Source organism: Carcharhinus amblyrhynchos, unplaced genomic scaffold (genome assembly GCF_965287045.1).
Source record: "Carcharhinus amblyrhynchos unplaced genomic scaffold, sCarAmb.v2.hapA scaffold_55, whole genome shotgun sequence".
NCBI lineage: Eukaryota > Metazoa > Chordata > Chondrichthyes > Carcharhiniformes > Carcharhinidae > Carcharhinus > Carcharhinus amblyrhynchos.
The window spans coordinates 1,197,412-1,208,150 of record NW_027649796.1 but is presented as its reverse complement, the minus strand read 5'-3'; the positions used below and the strand labels follow the sequence as shown (position 1 = coordinate 1,208,150).

General features: G+C 41.9%; 1 pseudogene; it reads left to right on the top strand.

The window, feature by feature from the left end:
* Positions 1 to 507: 507 nt before the first annotated feature.
* On the top strand, positions 508 to 10,206 carry LOC145337648 (putative G-protein coupled receptor 139; annotated as a pseudogene).
* The last annotated feature ends 533 nt before the right edge of the window (positions 10,207 to 10,739 follow it).

Here is a 10,739-nt window from a genome sequence, read left to right as displayed (position 1 = left end):
GATGGTCTAGTTAGAAACACATGATCGGTGCAGGCTTGGAGGGCCAAAGGGCCTGGCCTTGTGCTGTATTGTTCTTTGTTCTTTGTCTTGTTCTTTGTCCCCCCCACTGAGAGTTGGACACAGTTGTTTCCCCTCCTGCAATGACTATTTCAGCTCCAGCTTTGATAATTGAATAGGAAGGCACTACCACAGCACTATCCTGAAAGCATGTGGAGACACTGCAGCTGGGAAAATACAGCAGTTTTCCTTTTTATTAACTAACTGACTTGGTTTGTAATGTCCAGTTTTTGGATCATGGCAATTCAGTCCAAAAATAAATGCATTCTATTCCTGAACTGGATGACGTTATATGTTTTTTTTCACGGAAGAAGAACACTAATTAGAAAGACTTTGCTAGCTGAATATCCCAGAGGTGAAAGCAAAGGATATAAATGACTGGATTTTGCAATCTGGGTTTAATACAGATAGAATACCTGCAGCATATAGTACCACGTCACTTCATTCAACATGCTTCTACGAATGTTCAAGAAAATATTCTACCCAGCACTTGCCATCGTTGGTGTTCCTGGTAAGTGGCTATGACCATTGAATGTGCAAACATCTGTTTTTAAGCTGCCTCTGGTTTGTTCTCATGAGCTTCATGATGACAGAGTGGACAGCATTCAGGAAACACATTATCAGTGATACCGGCTGACTCGCAGCTTTATTCTGTTTCTTCAACTGATAACAAACCTAGTTTATAACTCATATGCTCTCTAAAATATCAACCTGTCACAATTAGGAGAATACTGTGTAATGTGAAATCGATGGCAGTGAATGAAAATGCTTTGAAAGTAAATATGACTGTGGGAAGCTGCACCATATCATTAAATATCTGTCAGTAAACACATTGGAAACCCGAACCCCATAGATGATTTATATCTGTGTGTGGAATTGAACAGGAACCATGATGAAATGCCTGACCACAGTGATTATGCCTTATAGAGATGTTCAGTGTAGAATTGTGTTAAATGTGGTTCACCAAAAAGAGTGGAATGTCTGAACTTGGTAACCGCGTCTTTCTGGGAGTATCTGCCTATGTCAGACTTTACCCGATGAATTCCACAAGCAGAGTGGAATAATTGACACCAGAGGTTGAGTATTGCTCTGTGTTTAAATAACGGGTTCATCATCCAATGGAAATTGTTTACTTCTAGAGGATATAAAGCGTCATTGAGTGAAACGTCTAACTATGCCTCCCTTTGATGTGAACTTCTCCCACCAAATAAATATCAACTCAATGCTGGCATTCAAAAATTCAGAAAATAAGCCAAAAATATTCCAATACACGTTGCATTTTTATCCCAATTCTGTTCTTTCGGTAATGCATTCCAATGTGTTGTTTTTGGTTTGTGGGGTTTTTAACCTAGTGTACCACTGAACCAATGGACTGCATGCATCAGATTATTTTAAAGAAACCGTAAGGAAAGTAATGATTTTTGTCAAAATGCAGCAAAGAACAAAGAACAGTACAGCACAGGAAACAGGCCCTTCGGCCCTCCAAGCCTGCACTTGATAATTAGTGAAATTAATTTAGCATTGAAAGATCCACTCTAAGGTTTATCAATTTATACTTCATGGCTTCAGGAATAATGTTGCATGTTTCCTCTTCTATATTCTCAGTTTCGATGTTCCAATTGGATACCTCAATGAGCTTTATTCTTTCTGATTCCAGATATTTTTTGTAAATGTTGAAAGACAGTGATCCCAGAGATGGTCATGTGCAAGGCCATTTCTCGCTATTCTTGGATCTGATTAAATCCTTTTACCCACAAAGGACTTTTTTTGCTTTTTGTCTCCACCGTTCCTTCGCCCCCTAAGTGCAATTTTGTTGAAATTAGCCATGATTATGCTGTCTTCTGATTTCCAGAATTTCTCTTTAAAGTATTGTGTTCTATAATACTGTAATCTGTCATCTTTAATTTCAGTCAAATAATTTATTGAACTGTGGGCATTTGCTTTACATTTTGCCGAGTAATGCTGATCATATTTTGTGTTTATGCATGCTTTATTAGATATTGTGTTTTGCTTCTATTATTTTTCCTAAAACGGACATTGTGTTAACAGGTCTATTATTTTTTGAACTTGTACTATCCTCTGTTTGAAATGCAAGAATTACTTTGGTTGCCCATGAGTCCCTTTATAGTGTTAATGTATTAATACTGAACAATTAATAGTAGCCTTCCTGTTTCTTCATTCGCTTTAATACCTTCAGATGTCATCCACAACTGGAAGTTTCTGAATAATGTATCAATTTTCCACTTTAAATATATTTGAGTTCCTGATTTGAGTTTATTCTCTTTTATTTGATGGTGTAGTTCCACCGTTCTTTCTTTAAGCCATGAGTGTCCTTGAAATGGTTCCTTCTGCAACGACAATCCCAAAGTATGTGTCAGCTCCATCATTCTGAGCTCAAAACTGTGCTCCAAAATTCCATTGGTGTTCTGCCATCTGTGTGTGTGTGTGTGTGTGTGTGTGTGTGTGTGTGTGTTATTACTCTTGTGAACCCCAGCTTTCAGTAACTCACAAAGGAAAGGATGTGACTCACAGACAGTATGAGACCCTTTTCTAGCCAAGTCCATTCCATCATTTTCAGCTCGGATATTGTGAGGACATATTCTCGTATTTAGTTTTTTTCACTTCCAAATACCAGTTTATCTCTGTTCAGCCTAATAATATCCATTGTTTAAATTTAAACTCTGGTAGATTCCTCAATATGAATTTGGTACAAAGCCCCGATCTCCGTTATAGTTGTGCAGAGTTCACATGAAACCCTAAGGTTAATCCATTGTCAAAGTGTATGCTAGCCTTTGTTTGGAAGAAATGCAGCTACACTAGCTATGATGCACATCATTCAGTGAGTATTTTGGCAAGGTGTAAAAGTAACAGGGCTTGTTGTGGTGGGAGATTTTAACATCTCCTGTACTGACTGGGGCTCACTAAGTGCTCGGGACATGTAAGGAGCATCCAGGAGGGCTTCTTGAAACAGGATGTAGATAGTCCAACTAGGGAAGGGGTCAGACTGGACCTGGTAGTGTTGAATGGCCATGGCCAGGTTGTCGATGTTTCAGTAGGGGAGGAGCTCTGGAACAGTATAGTTTAGTGTATTGCTGGATAAAGATAAGTGTAGTCCCCAGGTTAAGGTGCTAAATTGGGGGAAGGCAAATTACAACAATACGAGGCTGGAACTGAAGAATGTAGATTGGGGGCAAATCAACATCCGGCATGTGGAAGACTTTCAAGTGTAGGTTGATAAGGATTCGGGGCAGTCGTGAATTTTAAGGGGCGTCTTGACAAATACATTAATACGATGGGAATAGAGGGATATGGTTCCCGGAAGGGTAGGAGGTTTTAGTTAAGTTAGGCACATGATCTGTGCAGGCTTGGTAGGCTGAAGGGCCTGTTCCTGTCCTGTAATTTTCTTTGCTCTTTGTTCTTTGTTCACTTTCTGTTTTAATCCTTCTCACATGCCTGTGTACTTAGGTCTATTTGTTGGAGTGATGTACTTATTTTGCTTGAACTAAATATTTAAATACATTTGCCTTGAATTTGTATCTGACATGTTCTTTGCAACGTTTCCCCCTCTTACAAATCCCTTCAAGTACTCGATGTATCAAACTCCATTCAACATAACGAGATGTCCACCGTATGTAATAAAGATTTTTCCGACTCCTGCAGCTCTGTTCATAATAACACAATGAATTCTCCACCAATAAATGTGCACCTCCGCACTCCCTAAAGCTTCTTGGAGAGACTGTGTATTTGTATTTTCTATTAACTAGAGCTCTGACCCATAATTTCTGACAATGCTGCCTACCAGACATTGGTTCTGATATTTCTGCATTATTCCTGGACCCAGATAATCCTTTTCCTTTTCAAACGGACCCTCGATCGTATCTAAGCCAAATGTATTTATTTCATCTCATCACCTTCCATTCACAAATTCCGTGCTACCAGAAAATACATTTAACACATAGATTCTACATTTATTCCACATCCACCTTTGGTCACTATGAGACATGCATCCTCCCAATCTCCCGCAATGCCATCCTTATCTTGGCCTTGATCACTTTCTGAATTTTCACACTGTGCTCAATTTAGTACGAGGCCACTTCATTCAGCTGGCAACACATTTAAATGTCATCTCTCAGCAAATTTATCAAACAGATGAATGCTCACAGAAATTAAGCCATCTAAAGAGTTCAATTAATTATGAATTATTCAATGTTTGTTTAGACCATAAGACATAGGAACAGAATTAGGCCACTCGGTCCATCGAGTCTGCTCCATCGTTCAATCATTTCTGATACTTTTCACATCCCCATTCTCCTGCCTTTTCCCCAAAACCCCTGATCCCTTTATTGATCAAACCCCCTATCTATCTCTGTCTTAGAGATACACAATGGCCTGGCCTCCACAGCCTTCTGCGGCAAAGAGTTCCACAGATTCACCACTCTCTGGCTGAAGAAATTCCTCCTCATTAGTGTTTTAAAGGATTGTCCATTTAGCCTGAGTTTGTGCCCTCTGGTTCTAGTTTTTCCTACTGCTGGAAATGTTCTCTCCACACCCACTCTCTCCAGGCCTCGCAGTATCCTATAAGTTTCAATAAGATCCCCCTTCCCCCTCCTAAACTACAACGAGTACCGAACCAGAGTCCTCAACTGTTCCTCACACGACAAGCTCTTCGTTCCATGGATCATTCTTGTGAACCTTTTCTGGGCTCTTTCCACGACCAGCATACCCTTCCTTAGATACGGCGCCCAAAACTGCTCACAATACTCCAAATGGTGTCTGACCAGAGCCTTAAGCCTTATGGGGTCCTTGTGCATGAGTCGCAAAAACCCAGCTTGCAGGTGCAGTAGGTGGTCAGGAAGGCGAATGGGATGCTGGCCTTCATAGCGAGGGGGATTGAATATAAAAGTAGGGAGGTCTTGCTGCGGCTATATAGGGCATTGGTGAGGCCGCAGCTGGAGTACTGTGTGCAGTTTTGGGCGCCGTACTTACGCAAGGATATTTTGGCCTTGGAGGGAGTGCAGAGGAGGTTTACAAGGCTGATGCCGGAGTTGAGGGGGTTGAGCTATGAGGAGAGGCTGAATAAACTAGGCTTGTACTCGTTAGAGTTTAGAAGAATGAGGGGAGATCTCATTGAGACGTATAAGATGATGAATGGGATGGATAGGATAGAGGTGGAGAGACTCTTCCCACTCAGAAAGGACAGTAAGACTAGGGGGCACAGCCTCAAGATAAAGGGGGGGGGGGGGCGGTTTAGAACGGAGTTGAGGAAGAACTTCTTCACTCAAAGGGTGGTGAATCTCTGGAATTCTCTGCCCGTTGAAGTGGTGGAGGCTACCTCGCTAAATATCTTTAAGACGCGGGTTGATGGGTTTTTGATAAGAGAGGGGATTAAGGGTTATGGGGAGAGGGCGGGAATGTGGAACTGATCCACGACAGATCAGCCATGATCTTATTGAATGGCGGGGCAGGCTCGAAGGGCCAGATGGCCTACTCCTGCTCCTATTTCTTATGTTCTTACGTTCTTATGTTCTTATCCAGCCTCAGCAGTGCATCCCTGCTCTTATATTCCATCCCTCTCGACATAAATGTTAATATTGCATTTACCTTCCTAACTGTCGACTGAACCTGCATGCTAACCTGAAGGGAATCCTGAACGATGACCCACAAGCTCCTTTGTGTTTCTGATTTCCTAAGCATTTCCTCATTTATAAAATAGTCTATGCCTCCATTCCTCCTTCCAAACTGCATAACATCAACTTTTACACATTGTATTCCATCTGCCACTTCTTTGCCCACTCTCCTAATCTGTCCAAGTCCTTCTGCAGCTCCCCTGCTTCCTCAATACTACCTGACCCTGTACATATCATTGTATCATCTGCAATTTAGCTTCACCTCATCTCCTTCATTCATCCATCGGCTGAGGTATTCTCGTTTTTTTATTCATTTGTGGGACAAGAGTGTCGCTGGTTGGCCAGGTGTTTATCGCCCTACCCTACCTGCACTTGCTCTAAGGGGCCTGTTAGGCCATTCCAGAGGATAGCTGAGATTCAACCGCATTGGAGTCACATACACACCAGATGAGGTAAGGACAGCACATTTCCATCCCTAAAGAACATTGGTAAACCAGGTGTTGTTATTTTCTGACAATCAGCAATGGTTTCATGGTCATAAACAGATTGTTAATTCCAGATTTTTTTACTGAATTGAAATTCCAACATATGCAGTGACAGGATTGGAACCCGGGTCTCCAGAACATTAGCTGAGTTTCTGCACTAATAGGACAGCGATGGCATCATTCAGCTAAGCCCCATTATAATCAGAACGAGTTTACTTTATGACCTGTTGTCATGTACAATTGGCAGCAGACAATTTCTTTTTTTTAGTTGAGCACTGTTAGAAAATGCCACATTTGCTTGATCATGTGACTGCAATTAAAATGCTGTATAAAGTTAAAGTTCACCTTGCCATAAACGCTATTACATAATACAAAATTTTAAATCATGCGACAACCGTCCCACTTATATGCCTCATCCAAACCAAAAATAACTCTATTTGTCATCCTCCATGCAAATACAGGAGATGTAAACACGTCCATTTACCGCCACATCTTCCACATTCCAAAATGACAAGCACACATTCCAGCTTAAAAACAAGTGATGTTCAGGAATTTATATATTTCTGTAAATGTATCCATAGCAACAATGGACTCTCCTGTACACTGGGAGAAAGCCATGCACATACTGTGCTTCCATTTTGCTGAGATTCAGTTTGCCAGCCCCATTCAGTGTCTCCATTTGTTTGTTCCTTCAGTTCTGCACTCCACTGTATGAGCGCTGTATCATTGGCCTTGACATTCTGTCACTGAAGCTGAAGCCTGAGCAGTATTCCAATTTGTTCCTGAACATCTGGTTGTTTGTCTATTTACTGGAACGATGAGTACAATTGTTCTTGCATTGTTCCATATTTCCTGCCAAACCAATTCTGTCTGTCGTTTACCTGGACAACAATCTCTCCAGTACTCTAATACTGTTCTTCATCAATGCAGCCTCCCCTCCATGCCCCATCTGTTCACGGCCGAAGAAGCAGACACAAACACAACAGACAGACACACACAATGACATGTACACACACACAAACCGCATAAACATTTAGAACTGTCATGAATACCTTATACACAGGACAAAGACCAGAAACACTGGAAAAAAAACGTCTGTGGAGAATCGTTGCCTTTATATTCCCTCTACAGATGCTCTTAGACCTGCTGTTTTCCAGCATCACTTTGTTGTTCGCAGATTCCGTTATCCACAAGTGTGCTGCCTTTACTTTGTACACGGGAATGCTTCATACAAATATACAAGCGCAGAATAGCAGGCCTTCTGCTTTTCTGGTGGTTAGGTTTCAGCACTCACACCATCGTGGCCCGGGTTGGATTCTGGGTTAGGGAATGACATTTTATTTTATATATATGGTGGCACAGTGGGTTAGCACTGCTGCCTCACAGCACCAAGGACCCGGCTTCAGTTCCCGGCTTGGATCAGTGTCTGTGTGGGATCTGCACGTTTTCCCTGTGTCTGTGTGGGTTTCCTCCTGTTTCCTCGGGCAGTCTGAAAGACATGCCTGTATTTACAGCACGCAAAGAAAAAGTGAAGTTTGCATCCGGGGTTGGGGTCCAATACCGGATGTGGGGATCTGTTCACAGTTTGGCTGGCAGTGTGTTGGAATAGCCTTTCACTCACTGTTCACAGTGAGCTGTTCCAATCCCAGAGAACTGTGTGTCTTTTTTCGTCGAGGGACATCTTAATGTTATTAGGGGACAATTCTGAAAGTGGAGGGCTCTCCGATACTGACATTGTTGGTGTAGGAAAAGGATCTAATCCTAAGGAGCTCCTGAACAGTATGAGGCAAGCGTTCCAAATATTGTGATGTGCTACCAGTGTGACAATCATACCTGTCAAATTATTTTCTACTACTGAAGTGTTCACTGTGTTCTCTCTTCACAGGTGCTGTCGGACCTGTTGAGAGTCTTCCAGCATTTCCTGTTTATGTTCAGACCCCCGTACACACTTGTGTGTGGCTAATTTTGATGAAGTTACCTGTTCAGGACTGGGTGGGATGCTGAATGTGTACTACTTCTGTGTGTTGTATTAACCTGAGGTCGTGTTTGGTGCAGAGGGAGGATGGGTGTGAGAGGGGTTGATCCTCAATGAAATATGTAATACTAACTGTCGTTGCTATATGAATGACAGTTTTCATCCGGCAACAGGCACTATTTCCAACTCAGGGTGTCTGTTCCCTAGAAATATTTTTCATTGCTATAGGTGCGGGGAGGGAGGAGAATGATTGTGAAGGAGGTCTGACCACTAATTTTGCTGAAACATGTGATCCTCAGTATTGCTCTAATTCTGAGAATGCACTGTCCCTCAGCGTGAGGGTGGAGTGATTGATCCTGGGAGAAACCTGATTCGGAAGTTATTTTGTTTCTGCATGTGAACCTGAACCTGAAAGGTGAACATTCCTTGTGACGCCACAATATCTTCCTATGTGTATCTAGCTGAACCCCAACATCTATGTGTCCAGTACTGAAACAGAGGCCATCATGGGATAAGTGCCATCTTCTGGTTGTGCGCCTGATATTTGGGTTAAATGGACACTCTGAGGACGGTCTATTCATGGGCATTGTGTGCCATGGGAGGGGATGAACTAGGCTTTATTCCTGAGTAGAATGTCTCAGCAGTGTTTGTGTCTGTGTCTGCATCTCGTATTTCCTTATCTTTGTTATCCTGGTAAATGATCTGGCCACAGAATGTGATTGATAATTCTTTGAGAATGTGACAATCCCCCATTTGTTGCAAACACTCATGCATTCAGTCAACGTGGGTGTCAATCTAAGATATTTATTTGGAGGGATGTTCGGATCAACTGATGCCAATCCTTGGTGTCCGATATCGAAACGTGACCTGTCATCTGTTAACTCTGTCAAAAACATTAAATCAAACACCAAACTCATTAAAACATTTGAAATATCAACCGCTGACCTCCTGTAAGCCTGATCTCCGACTGTATTAATCCTTTATCTGGTGTGGAATTGAGGTAGGTGGATGAAGCCAGGGTAGATAATTTCTGACTGAAATCAAATCCACAAAACGTTTAGTGCAAAACCACTTCTCTTAGTGCCTGAACCGGAAAAGTAGAATGGAACAGCAGTAATACTGATTCTGCTTTTCCACCGTCTCTGTCTTACAGTTAATTTACTGGGCATTCTGGTCCTGTCCCGGGATAAATGTGGCCTCTCCACCTGCACAACTCGCTACCTGCTCGCAATGGCAACAGCGGATCTACTGGTCATTATCATTGTAGTTATACTTACCACCATCAATGACTATTATTTTCCTGTTAGTTTCCTGTATATCACGCCTGTGTGTAGTTTCAAATCTGTCCTAATGGGTGCAGCCACAGATTGTTCAGTCTGGTTCACCGTGACATTTTCGTTTGATCGATTTGTGGCCATTCGTTGTCAGACGTTGAAAACGAAATATTGCACTGGGAAAACTGCAACAGTGATTCTTGCAACAACTGGTGTTCTGCTCCTTTTAAAAAATATTCCCTTCTACTTTACAAAGGACCCTATGTTCATATTTAAAAATGTACCATGGGGCTGTGAAACAAAGCTAAGCGCATTTACTGATCCCATATGGGTCGGATTCCAATGGTTTGATAAGGTTGTGACTCCATTGCTCCCATTTGGTTTAATTCTATTGATTAATGCTCTGACAGTCAGGCATATTTTGATAACTAGTAGAGTCCGTAAAAGACTGGTGGTTCCCCGTAAGGATGGAAATAACATTGATCCAGAGATGGAGAGCAGAAGAAAGTCTATGATTTTACTCTTCACTATATCCGGAATGTTCATTCTACTGTGGTCAGTCAATGTTGTACAATTCATATATGTTAAGAATAGGTTTATTTTCCATCAACGACTCTGCATATATATTACAAGCTGTAGGAGGTCCAATGCTCAATTTAAATTGCTGCACAAACACATTTATTTATGTGGCCACTCTTAGCAAGTTTAGGGAGCAATTAATTTTGATGTTGACATATCCTCTCAAAACAATTACACAGAGACTCATCCAATTGGGGAAATTCACCTGATGACTGATAGTTGACTCAGTGGATGAGCATTTTCATATGGTTACTATGATTACTTGCACCAAGTTTCAAGCTTCTTCTTGTCACTATGCAAACCATGCAGCATGAAGGCCTGATCTGCCAACTTAATGGTCAATCACACATTCAAAGTATTTCAGTGGCCGCATTGAAACCTATTGATCATGCAGTGCTTTGACAGTTGGGAGAACCAATGGTGTTTGTCCAACCTGTGGGACATCTGTGGGGACGAAATGCAGCTTTAGGCCTTTCGAAGTTCACTATACACACATCCTTCCCAACTGATGGTACTGTAAACAAATTAGTGTAAGTCTTTGTAATTGAGTTAATTGATAAGTCAAAAAGAAACCATGTGTTTTGTAGCCCGGCGAGACACTGAAGAAATGTAGAGAGGGCGAGAGTTGCCTGATATATGAAACCAATTGTGAACAATGTTTACCAGTTTCTGGTGATCCTTTGTGACCTGGAGCCTGGCAAATGTGTGCTCCATAGTGCCAGCGTGTGGCCCCAACAATGAG